We start from the raw sequence: 12,579 nt of genomic DNA, 5'->3' as shown, positions 1-12,579 counted from the left end.
CTCTAGTACTGGGTACAAACCTGGAATTGCAAGATCCAAAGCAACAGGTGTTTCCCGAGGGAGCTTGCTGTTACCATCTGCTCTGGGAAGTTGGGATATGGGATTGGGGTTGCTGTCAGGGAGGCGGAGAATCGCATGGGTGCAGGCAGGCTGGACAGGTTGCTCTGTTCTTGCAGGAGGATTGCCTGCTTCCCAGTGCTATGGATGGGGACGCGCGCTGTGCTTGTGTCCTCAGCCCCTGCCCGAAGTTCCCACAATTTTAACGGCTGTGCAATCACACCTGGTGGAATCAGGTCAGGTACTGCCAGACCCAATATTTTTGGCTCCAGTAACACCAGACCTCTTGTGATCACACAGAACGGTAGTCCCCATGGAGATACCACTCCCCCAACCATGGAATGTCAGTCTTCGTTGGACATTTTGGGTCATGCAAATAATATTACCTTTTTCTAGAATCAATGACATGCCTACATCCTGGTGCAGTTTCGGGAAAAAAGAAAATGTACATACCTTTAGTAGTGATCATTCTGGTAGATACCCAACAGATTCCTCACGTAATCAATCCGCAAAGACACCAGACTGCCCCATAACTTTTGCAATAGCTCTCCTCCGTCCATAGGAGCCATTCGAGGCAGAGATGAGGCTGCCAAAGTGAAAGTAAGCAGTACACCAACACATCACTGTACTATGCTGTCAGCTCAATGCCCCCCTCAGCATGGGGGTGGGTGAGCAGATTGGTTAGGAATCTGCAGGTAGAGTATCCACAAAGTGTTGTGGTCACGACTGCTAACATGGCACATGCGTATCATGGTAGACCTGCTGCTGCAGCCCAAAATCCTGCAATTATCCTTGTCATAGGGTGGCATCTGACATCACTCCTTCGCCTGGAGAGTGCATGCTTACTGGCGGATGCCTCCCTCTTGCCCCAATCACCAAACTCCCTAACCCTTGGACTGGAATTTGTGGTGGCCTTGTGATGATCGCCGGAGAGCGGTGAAGCCAGAGGCCAGGCTAGGTCAGCAGCTGGCTGCAGGTTTGGGTTTGGATGGGCTTAGCCTGGGTTGTGCTGGCGGCCTCTCCATCTGGCTGGTGAGGACAGACACACAGCCATTACCCATTCCATTGCACACCTGCATGGGTAGCAATCATAGACTTTTGTTGATCAAAAAAGACTGTTTTTTCCTTCCCAATTGGAGTAAAACTTCTAAATATCCTAGGCCACCAAAGCTGTTGCGTTTACACTTTCATGCATAATTAGCAAGTATAGGTATACTTGGCAATATCCACAGTTAAGTAGTCGTTTCCTGTTTTTTTAAGCAAAAATTGATTTGTTTCAGCTCAACCCAGCCTAAAATTGCATCCACTGCAATGCATGGCAGCTGGAAAAATAAACGTCCCTGTATTGTTTTCAAATCACCTTTTCTTTGCCTAAATCTTGGTATGTATCTATCTATTATGGACTGACTTCATTTAACTACCCCCGATAACGAACACTGGAGAATTAAACCTGCCTGGCCTTCTGCAAAACACAGTACTGTAGTAATAACTAGGATCATACAAAGGATCTAAATTGACACGGAAACAAGTAGTACCGGGGGCTCAGTTTGCCGCATCGGCCTCTCCTCCCCGAGTTAACTGCTCCATTCCAAGATGGCCGCCGCGGAAATGAAACCAGTTTCCGCCGAGCCCGCCGCCATCTTGAAATAGTCACTTAAATTTGTTTCCATAGGTTCCTCATTCTGTGTCCGTGTCTCTGCTTCAGACACACGGGGCAGAGTTGGAGATGCTCTTCGGATCGCCAGGTTTGTAAGTATCTGTCTCTATCCCCCCTCTCTGTGCCAATCTTTCCCCCTCCCCAAAGCTGCAGTGGTTCATCCTTCATCCCGTATCAAACAGCAACAAGACCTCTTATTACCTCCCTGTCCCCAGACTGCCTCTCGGGCTCCGTTTATCTCGCTCTCCCCGCATCATCGCTGCTTCCGAGTCATCCCAGCCCCACTGACCCATCCAGCCTCAGTGGCGTCCTCCCTGTAGCCTTGGACCCAGTGCTTCTTTCAGCTTTTAAATGCTCGGTGCTCCTGGAGCTTCATTCCTGCTGCTTCAGTGTCCTCTGAGCCCCCCTCCACCCCCAGTGCTCCCCTGAGCCCTCCTGCAGCCTCAGTGCTCCCCTGAGCCCTCCTCCACCCTCAGTGCCCCCCTGAGCCCCCTCTGCAGCCTCAGTGCTCCCCTGAGCCCTCCTCCACCCTCAGTGCTCCTTTGAGCCCTCCTCCACCCTCAGTGCTCCCCTGAGCCCTCCTCCACCCTCAGTGCGCCCCTGAGCCCTCCTCCACCCTCAGTGCTCCCCTGAGCCCTCCTCCACCCTCAGTGCTCCCCTGAGCCCTCCTCCACCCTCAGTGCTCCCCTGAGCCCTCCTCCACCCTCAGTGCTCCCCTGAGCCCTCCTCCACCCTCAGTGCTCCCCTGAGCCCTCCTCCACCCTCAGTGCTCCCTTGAGCCCTCCTCCACCCTCAGTGCTCCCCTGAGCCCTCCTTCACCCTCAGTGCTCCCCTGAGCCCTCCTCCACCCTCAGTGCTCCCCTGAGCCCTCCTCCACCCTCAGTGCTCCCTTGAGCCCTCCTCCACCCTCAGTGCTCCCCTGAGCCCTCCTCCACCCTCAGTGCGCCCCTGAGCCCTCCTCCACCCTCAGTGCTCCCCTGAGCCCTCCTCCACCCTCAGTGCTCCCCTGAGCCCTCCTCCACCCTCAGTGCTCCCCTGAGCCCTCCTCCACCCTCAGTGCGCCCCTGAGCCCTCCTCCACCCTCAGTGCTCCCCTGAGCCCTCCTGCAGCCTCAGTGCTCCCCTGAGCCCTCCTCCAACCTCAGTGCTCCCCTGAGCCCTCCTGCAGCCTCAGTGCTCCCTTGAGCCCTCCTCCACCCTCAGTGCTCCCCTGAGCCCTCCTCCACCCTCAGTGCTCCCCTGAGCCCTCCTGCAGCCTCAGTGCTCCCCTGAGCCCTCCTCCACCCTCAGTGCGCCCCTGAGCCCTCCTCCACCCTCAGTGCGCCCCTGAGCCCTCCTGCAGCCTCAGTGCGCCCCTGAGCCCTCCTCCACCCTCAGTGCTCCCTGAGCCCTCCTCCACCCTCAGTGCGCCCCTGAGCCCTCCTCCACCCTCAGTGCGCCCCTGAGCCCTCCTGCAGCCTCAGTGCTCCCCTGAGCCCTCCTCCACCCTCAGTGCCCCCCTGAGCCCCCTCTGCAGCCTCAGTGCTCCCCTGAGCCCTCCTCCACCCTCAGTGCGCCCCTGAGCCCTCCTCCACCCTCAGTGCTCCCCTGAGCCCTCCTGCAGCCTCAGTGCTCCCCTGAGCCCTCCTCCAACCTCAGTGCTCCCCTGAGCCCTCCTGCAGCCTCAGTGCTCCCTTGAGCCCTCCTCCACCCTCAGTGCTCCCCTGAGCCCTCCTCCACCCTCAGTGCTCCCCTGAGCCCTCCTGCAGCCTCAGTGCTCCCCTGAGCCCTCCTCCACCCTCAGTGCGCCCCTGAGCCCTCCTCCACCCTCAGTGCGCCCCTGAGCCCTCCTGCAGCCTCAGTGCGCCCCTGAGCCCTCCTCCACCCTCAGTGCTCCCTGAGCCCTCCTCCACCCTCAGTGCGCCCCTGAGCCCTCCTCCACCCTCAGTGCGCCCCTGAACCCTCCTACCCTCAGTGCTCACCTGAGCCCTCCTCCACCCTCAGTGCTCCCCTGAGCCCTCCTCCACCCTCAGTGCTCCCCTGAGCCCTCCTCCACCCTCAGTGCTCCCCTGAGCCCTCCTGCAGCCTCAGTGCGCCCCTGAGCCCTCCTCCACCCTCAGTGCGCCCCTGAACCCTCCTCCACCCTCAGTGCGCCCCTGAACCCTCCTACCCTCAGTGCTCACCTGAACCCTCCTCCACCCTCAGTGCTCCCCTGAGCCCCCTCTGCAGCCTCAGTGCTCCCCTGAACCCAACTCCACCCTCAGTGCTCCCCCGAGCCCTCCTCCACCCTCAGTGCTCCCCCAAGCCCTCCTCCACCCTCAGTGCTCACCTGAACCCTCCTACCCTCAGTGCTCCCCTGAACCCTCAGTGCGCCCCTGAGCCCTCCTCCACCCTCAGTGCTCCCCTGAGCCCTCCTGCAGCCTCAGTGCGCCCCTGAGCCCTCCTCCACCCTCAGAGCTCCCTGAGCCCTCCTCCACCCTCAGTGCGCCCCTGAGCCCTCCTCCACCCTCAGTGCGCCCCTGAGCCCTCCTCCACCCTCAGTGCTCCCCTGAGCCCTCCTGCAGCCTCAGTGCGCCCCTGAGCCCTCCTCCACCCTCAGTGCTCCCTGAGCCCTCCTCCACCCTCAGTGCGCCCCTGAGCCCTCCTCCACCCTCAGTGCTCCCTGAGCCCTCCTCCACCCTCAGTGCGCCCCTGAACCCTCCTACCCTCAGTGCTCACCTGAGCCCTCCTCCACCCTCAGTGCTCCCCGTAGCCCTCCTCCACCCTCAGTGCTCCCCTGAGCCCTCCTCCACCCTCAGTGCTCCCCTGAGCCCTCCTGCAGCCTCAGTGCGCCCCTGAGCCCTCCTCCACCCTCAGTGCGCCCCTGAACCCTCCTCCACCCTCAGTGCGCCCCTGAACCCTCCTACCCTCAGTGCTCACCTGAACCCTCCTCCACCCTCAGTGCTCCCCTGAGCCCCCTCTGCAGCCTCAGTGCTCCCCTGAACCCAACTCCACCCTCAGTGCTCCCCCGAGCCCTCCTCCACCCTCAGTGCTCCCCCAAGCCCTCCTCCACCCTCAGTGCTCACCTGAACCCTCCTACCCTCAGTGCTCCCCTGAACCCTCAGTGCGCCCCTGAGCCCTCCTGCAGCCTCAGTGCGCCCCTGAGCCCTCCTCCACCCTCAGAGCTCCCTGAGCCCTCCTCCACCCTCAGTGCGCCCCTGAGCCCTCCTCCACCCTCAGTGCGCCCCTGAGCCCTCCTCCACCCTCAGTGCTCCCCTGAGCCCTCCTGCAGCCTCAGTGCGCCCCTGAGCCCTCCTCCACCCTCAGTGCTCCCTGAGCCCTCCTCCACCCTCAGTGCGCCCCTGAACCCTCCTACCCTCAGTGCTCACCTGAGCCCTCCTCCACCCTCAGTGCTCCCCTGAGCCCTCCTCCACCCTCAGTGCTCCCCTGAGCCCTCCTCCACCCTCAGTGCTCCCCTGAGCCCTCCTGCAGCCTCAGTGCGCCCCTGAGCCCTCCTCCACCCTCAGTGCGCCCCTGAACCCTCCTCCACCCTCAGTGCGCCCCTGAACCCTCCTCCACCCTCAGTGCGCCCCTGAACCCTCCTACCCTCAGTGCGCCCCTGAACCCTCCTACCCTCAGTGCTCACCTGAACCCTCCTCCACCCTCAGTGCTCCCCTGAGCCCCCTCTGCAGCCTCAGTGCTCCCCCGAGCCCTCCTCCACCCTCAGTGCTCCCCCGAGCCCTCCTCCACCCTCAGTGCTCCCCCAAGCCCTCCTCCACCCTCAGTGCTCACCTGAACCCTCCTACCCTCAGTGCTCCCCTGAACCCTCAGTGCGCCCCTGAGCCCTCCTCCACCCTCAGTGCTCCCCTGAGCCCTCCTGCAGCCTCAGTGCGCCCCTGAGCCCTCCTCCACCCTCAGAGCTCCCTGAGCCCTCCTCCACCCTCAGTGCGCCCCTGAGCCCTCCTCCACCCTCAGTGCCCCCCTGAGCCCTCCTCCACCCTCAGTGCTCCCCTGAGCCCTCCTGCAGCCTCAGTGCGCCCCTGAGCCCTCCTCCACCCTCAGTGCTCCCTGAGCCCTCCTCCACCCTCAGTGCGCCCCTGAACCCTCCTACCCTCAGTGCTCACCTGAGCCCTCCTCCACCCTCAGTGCTCCCCTGAGCCCTCCTCCACCCTCAGTGCTCCCCTGAGCCCTCCTCCACCCTCAGTGCTCCCCTGAGCCCTCCTCCACCCTCAGTGCGCCCCTGAGCCCTCCTCCACCCTCAGTGCTCCCCTGAGCCCTCCTGCAGCCTCAGTGCGCCCCTGAGCCCTCCTCCACCCTCAGTGCTCCCTGAGCCCTCCTCCACCCTCAGTGCGCCCCTGAACCCTCCTACCCTCAGTGCTCACCTGAGCCCTCCTCCACCCTCAGTGCGCCCCTGAACCCTCCTACCCTCAGTGCTCACCTGAGCCCTCCTCCACCCTCAGTGCTCCCCTGAGCCCTCATCCACCCTCAGTGCTCCCCTGAGCCCTCCTCCACCCTCAGTGCTCCCCTGAGCCCTCCTGCAGCCTCAGTGCGCCCCTGAGCCCTCCTCCACCCTCAGTGCGCCCCTGAACCCTCCTCCACCCTCAGTGCGCCCCTGAACCCTCCTACCCTCAGTGCTCACCTGAACCCTCCTCCACCCTCAGTGCTCCCCTGAGCCCCCTCTGCAGCCTCAGTGCTCCCCTGAACCCAACTCCACCCTCAGTGCTCCCCCGAGCCCTCCTCCACCCCCAGTGCTCCCCTGAGCCCTCCTGCAGCCTCAGTGCTCCCCTGAGCCCTCCTCCACCCTCAGTGCTCCCCTGAGCCCTCCTCCACCCTCAGTGCTCCCTTGAGCCCTCCTCCACCCTCAGTGCTCCCCTGAGCCCTCCTCCACCCTCAGTGCTCCCCTGAACCCTCCTGCAGCCTCAGTGCTCCCCTGAGCCCTCCTCCACCCTCAGTGCTCCCCTGAGCCCTCCTCCACCCTCAGTGCGCCCCTGTGCCCTCCTCCACCCTCAGTGCGCCCCTGAGCCCTCCTCCACCCTCAGTGCGCCCCTGAGCCCCCTCTGCAACCTCAGTGCTCCCCTGAGCCCTCCTCCACCCTCAGTGCTCCCCTGAGCCCTCCTCCACCCTCAGTGCTCCCCTGAGCCCTCCTCCACCCTCAGTGCGCCCCTGAGCCCTCCTCCACCCTCAGTGCTCCCCTGAGCCCTCCTGCAGCCTCAGTGCTCCCTGAGCCCTCCTCCACCCTCAGTGCCCCCCTGAGCCCCCTCTGCAGCCTCAGTGCTCCCCTGAGCCCTCCTCCACCCTCAGTGCTCCCTTGAGCCCTCCTCCACCCTCAGTGCTCCCCTGAGCCCTCCTCCACCCTCAGTGCTCCCCTGAGCCCTCCTGCAGCCTCAGTGCTCCTCTGAGCCCTCCTCCACCCTCAGTGCTCCGCTGAGCCCTCCTCCACCCTCAGTGCGCCCCTGTGCCCTCCTCCACCCTCAGTGCGCCCCTGAGCCCTCCTCCACCCTCAGTGCGCCCCTGAGCCCCCTCTGCAACCTCAGTGCTCCCCTGAGCCCTCCTCCACCCTCAGTGCTCCCTTGAGCCCTCCTCCACCCTCAGTGCTCCCCTGAGCCCTCCTCCACCCTCAGTGCGCCCCTGAGCCCTCCTCCACCCTCAGTGCTCCCCTGAGCCCTCCTGCAGCCTCAGTGCTCCCTGAGCCCTCCTCCACCCTCAGTGCCCCCCTGAGCCCCCTCTGCAGCCTCAGTGCTCCCCTGAGCCCTCCTCCACCCTCAGTGCTCCCTTGAGCCCTCCTCCACCCTCAGTGCTCCCCTGAGCCCTCCTCCACCCTCAGTGCTCCCCTGAGCCCTCCTGCAGCCTCAGTGCTCCCCTGAGCCCTCCTCCACCCTCAGTGCTCCCCTGAGCCCTCCTCCACCCTCAGTGCGCCCCTGAGCCCCCTCTGCAGCCTCAGTGCTCCCCTGAGCCCTCCTCCACCCTCAGTGCTCCCTTGAGCCCTCCTCCACCCTCAGTGCTCCCCTGAGCCCTGCTCCCCTGAGCCCTCCTCCACCCTCAGTGCGCCCCTGAGCCCTCCTCCACCCTCAGTGCTCCCCTGAGCCCTCCTCCACCCTCAGTGCTCCCCTGAGCCCTCCTCCACCCTCAGTGCTCCCCTGAGCCCTCCTGCAGCCTCAGTGCTCCCTGAGCCCTCCTCCACCCTCAGTGCCCCCCTGAGCCCCCTCTGCAGCCTCAGTGCTCCCCTGAGCCCTCCTCCACCCTCAGTGCTCCCTTGAGCCCTCCTCCACCCTCAGTGCTCCCCTGAGCCCTCCTCCACCCTCAGTGCTCCCCTGAGCCCTCCTGCAGCCTCAGTGCTCCCCTGAGCCCTCCTCCACCCTCAGTGCTCCCCTGAGCCCTCCTCCACCCTCAGTGCGCCCCTGAGCCCTCCTCCATCCTCAGTGCGCCTCTGAGCCCCCTCTGCAGCCTCAGTGCTCCCCTGAGCCCTCCTCCACCCTCAGTGCTCCCTTGAGCCCTCCTCCACCCTCAGTGCTCCCCTGAGCCCTCCTCCACCCTCAGTGCTCCCTGAGCCCTCCTCCACCCTCAGTGCCCCCCTGAGCCCCCTCTGCAGCCTCAGTGCTCCCCTGAGCCCTCCTCCACCCTCAGTGCTCCCTTGAGCCCTTCTCCACCCTCAGTGCTCCCCTGAGCCCTCCTTCACCCTCAGTGCTCCCCTGAGCCCTCCTCCACCCTCAGTGCTCCCCTGAGCCCTCCTCCACCCTCAGTGCTCCCCTGAGCCGTCCTCCACCCTCAGTGCTCCCCTGAGCCCTCCTGCAGCCTCAGTGCTCCCCTGAGCCCTCCTCCACCCTCAGTGCTCCCCTGAGCCCTCCTCCACCCTCAGTGCTCCCCTGAGCCCTCCTCCACCCTCAGTGCTCCCCTGAGCCCTCCTCCAGCCTCAGTGCGCCCCTGAGCCCTCCTCCACCCTCAGTGCTCCCTGAGCCCTCCTCCACCCTCAGTGCGCCCCTGAACCCTCCTACCCTCAGTGCTCCCCTGAACCCTCCTCCACCCTCAGTGCTCCCCTGAGCCCTCCTGCAGCCTCAGTGCTCCCCTGAGCCCTCCTCCACCCTCAGTGCTCCCCTGAGCCCCCTGCAGCCTCAGTGCTCCCCTGAGCCCTCCTCCACCCTCAGTGCTCCCCTGAGCCCTCCTCCACCCTCAGTGCTCCCCTGAGCCCTCCTCCACCCTCAGTGCTCCCCTGAACCCAACTCCACCCTCAGTGCTCCCCTGAACCCTCCTCCACCCTCAGTGCTCCCCTGAGCCCTCCTCCACCCTCAGTGCTCTCCTCCTGCAGCCTCAGTGCTATACAGTGTCACTGATAGGACACACTAAGAACCTCATACGGATCATGGTTGCTATCTATCAAATGCTGCATTTTGCATCAGGGTGCCACGCATTGGTATCTCTTTACGCTGCTACCTGGGATTTTATTTTAGATTTCAGCAGTGCTTCTGAATTGCTTTACGAGTGCACTGGGGCGTACCTCTGTTTGTGTTCTCTCCATATGCTGTTTCCTGTTACATGTACTCTTCCTTCGTCTGTGTGATATCTGAAGGTATTTAACAAGAATCCTCCTGCTACCCACGAATAGGCTTTAATTTATTCGTGTTAACATGGAGCTGGTTACTCTCCATCTCACGGCTACCTATGAACTGTTTTAGTTTGCATTTACTGACCTACTCGTTGGTCAGACTAATACGGCTCGGTACAACTGGTGGTGCTCTGCCCTTCCTCATGGTGTTGTGGAAGATTACTAACGGCCCACTCCCAGCAGTGCTTTCCTTCTTGAGGGGAGTGCTGCGCTGGAGTAAAGATATGAACTTTTACTATACAGGGCCATTATTTGTTTTCATCTCGTATTGGATGGATTTTATTTTAATGGGTTTTATTGTGTAAGGGTTTTTATTGTACTTTTATTTTCTTTTATAATTATGGTTATACAATTGAATAAAGATTTTCTTTCATCATTCACTCCCAGTATGCACCATGACATTACTCCTCCCACTCAGTTGGAGTACATCTTTGTCCCTCAGAAATGCCCCTACACATTCATCCAGCTCCCGTCACCACCATTGGAAACTCCTCTTTTGCCAGCTCTCTCATAGATATTCTTGCTCTACTTGCCTTCAACTGGCTTGGGCCTTTTTCCTAAGCTCTTCACTCACCACTGCTTACCAAGCACTATATACATTGCTCCGTGTCAAGTCTTTCTACATCCTAATGGTAGCACTTTTCTATTTTTCACCTGCACAGTTGTTTTCACTGAGTTAAATCTTGAATTACACTTTCTTACTGTCCGTTTGCTGACTTTATTGTTGTTAGACTGTCCAGCTTGAGTTCGGTCCTTCCCTTGCCAAAATCTTATTTAAAGTATCCTTCTGAGTCCTCCCTTTCTGTAAACAGGCCTGTAAATCTTGTTCTTACCTCATCACATTTGCTGTGCATTCCAAGACTGAGGTCAAATGCCAGGCACTGTCTTCCAAGGGCGATTGTTTACTTTTCTTTCTCTGACTTCAAAGTGAGCTGATTTTTATGTGATAATCTTGCTGGATACTTGGGGTAGGAAAGAGGTTTTTTCCTAGCACACATCTTGTTCTTATTTCCTCACAATGGCTGTGTATTCAAAGACCAAGGTCAAATGCCAGGCGCTGTCTTATGAGGTCTTTTGTTTACTTTTCTTTCACTGACTTCAAAGTGAGAAGATTTATGTGAGAATCTTGCTGTATACTGGGAATATGAAGGAGTTTGTTTTCTAGCACACAACATGAACTGTGTAAATATTTCAGAATATATCAGAATTGTGAACGCACAAATGAAGCACATTTTGTGTTATTTCTGAAGTGTGTTGGAAACATACTTTAATATGATCAAAATGATTCAGTTAAACTAAGTAATGCAATTTCCACACATTTTCATCTGTGCAGTGCATACTTTTATTAGTAAAACTGTATGCCTGTGCAAATGTAATGGTCATTTCAATTGAAAATGTGTTGTCTGTAATGGCAGTGTGCTACCACACCATACTCCACTCTATGCCACTGGACTCTAATCTGGACCTTTCCACTTTACACCACTCTACATATCTTCAAGCTGCACCTCTCTACTCTACCCTGTCCCACTCTACTATATGCAGTGCACTCTTCGCCACTCTACACCTCTGCACTTTTCGCCACTGCACTCTACAACACTCCAATCTAGGCCATACCAATCTAATCTGCACAACTCCACTCTATGCCGCTGTTCTCTACAACACTCTTCAACACTGCACTCTGCCAATACATTTCTACGCCGGTGCCCTTTACTCTGTAACACTCCACTCTATGCCCAGGCACTCTACTCCAATTCACTGTAGCCCACTCTAATCTATTCTGTACCACTGCACTCTGCACCACTTTACTCTATGCCATTACACTCTATGCAACCACACTTTAGCCTGCTCCACTCTACTCTGAAACAATCTACTCTACGTCACTATATTCCACTCAACACCACACAACTGAATGCCACTGTACTCTTTAACACTGCACTTTGTGCCAGGGCACTCTCCACAACTGCACTCTGTCACTGCACTCTACGCCACTGCACCCTGGCCTGTATCACTGTATTCTATGCCACTGCTCTCTACACCACTCTACTCCACTGCACTCTGACACTCTATTATGCAACACTGCACTGTCTGCCACTGAACTCTATGCCACTGTACTCTGCAGTACTCCACTCTATGCTAGTGCACTCTGCCACTGCACTGTATGACACTATACTCTCCTCTGCACCAATCAGTGCAAATCTACTCTGCACCACTCTATACCACTGCACTTTGTGCCTCTTGACTCTACTCTGCACTCTACGCCACTGCACTCCATGCCACTCGGTTCTACTCTGCACCACTGTCCTCTGCATCTCTCAGATCTATGCCACTCCACTCTGTGCAACTCCACTCCATGCCACTTCACTCTGCCGCACTCCACTCTGCACCACTGGACTCTACTATGCACCACTCTATTCTACACCACTGCATTCTAGGATGCTGAATTATATGCCACTGAATTCCTTGCCACTATACTCTGCAACAGTCTATGTCGATACACTCTATACCAGTCCGCCCTTCTAAATGCCAGTCCAGTGTATTCCACTCTATGCGACTCCACACTATGCCACTCCAGTACACAACACTCTTGCATATGCAATACCTATTGGCTTTTCCAATGCTTGTTATTTTACTGGGACCATAACTCTGCCTTCCTGTCCTTGCTTTGAGGGCAGATAAGGCATGTGCTTCCTGGAGATAAGCATATCATTTATGAGGTATTTGTGCTTGAAGCTTCCCTGGTGTTAAACCCACATGCGTGTCTGACTTGAAAGGGAGTTTTACGCTCTTCATAGCCCCCTGCCAGGGCCTTCCGGATGTGAGCTACATATGGTGCGGTGTGGAACTTGTCCTGCGCCTACATTGCTGGGCTGAACGTTGCTAAAGAGATCCCTTAAACCCTTTGTTAAAAATGCCTCTCAGCCTCATTTTCTGCGCATGTTCAACATTTTAAAGAGTAGTGCGCATCTATGAAATAAGCCTTCAGCAATGTTTACAACTACAGAAAGATTGGGAAGTAAGTAAACGCATCCAAGAAGCACCGTAGCGCATGGAAGACGCATTTTTCCCCTGTGGGTGCGTTTTAAATGTATCTATAAAACCTTTACATGTGTTCCAAAGTAATAATGCAGCATACATACTGCAGTAAGCACGTTAGACATGTATATACTTTCCAAATTTGCTGAGTGCGTTTTTGATGCATTTTTAGAAGTTTTGCACCCATACACGGAGCAGTTCACCCATAATATAATAAATATTAAATTATTTTCTTGCCCATTATGATTTTCAGACGAAGCACCAGCTCCCTGCAG

The 12,579-nt window shown here is 58.2% G+C and overlaps 1 long non-coding RNA gene and 1 pseudogene across 1 annotated transcript in view; one reads left to right on the top strand and one right to left on the bottom strand.

The window, feature by feature from the left end:
• The window catches only part of LOC138282962 (uncharacterized), a 55,671-nt gene extending 53,666 nt beyond the window's left edge, over window positions 1-2,005 (bottom strand). Inside the window, exon 1 of the long non-coding RNA XR_011201026.1 lies at window positions 1,916-2,005. This is a non-coding gene — a long non-coding RNA (uncharacterized lncRNA). The remainder of the gene's footprint in view (window positions 1-1,915) is intronic.
• Window positions 1,718-12,579, top strand: part of LOC138282961 (zinc finger protein 850-like) — a 70,025-nt pseudogene continuing 59,163 nt past the window's right edge.

Source organism: Pleurodeles waltl, chromosome 2_2, assembly GCF_031143425.1.
Source record: "Pleurodeles waltl isolate 20211129_DDA chromosome 2_2, aPleWal1.hap1.20221129, whole genome shotgun sequence".
Classification (NCBI taxonomy): domain Eukaryota; kingdom Metazoa; phylum Chordata; class Amphibia; order Caudata; family Salamandridae; genus Pleurodeles; species Pleurodeles waltl.
The sequence above is the reverse complement of the archived record's forward strand: the minus strand, read 5'-3'. Positions and strand labels throughout refer to the sequence as shown.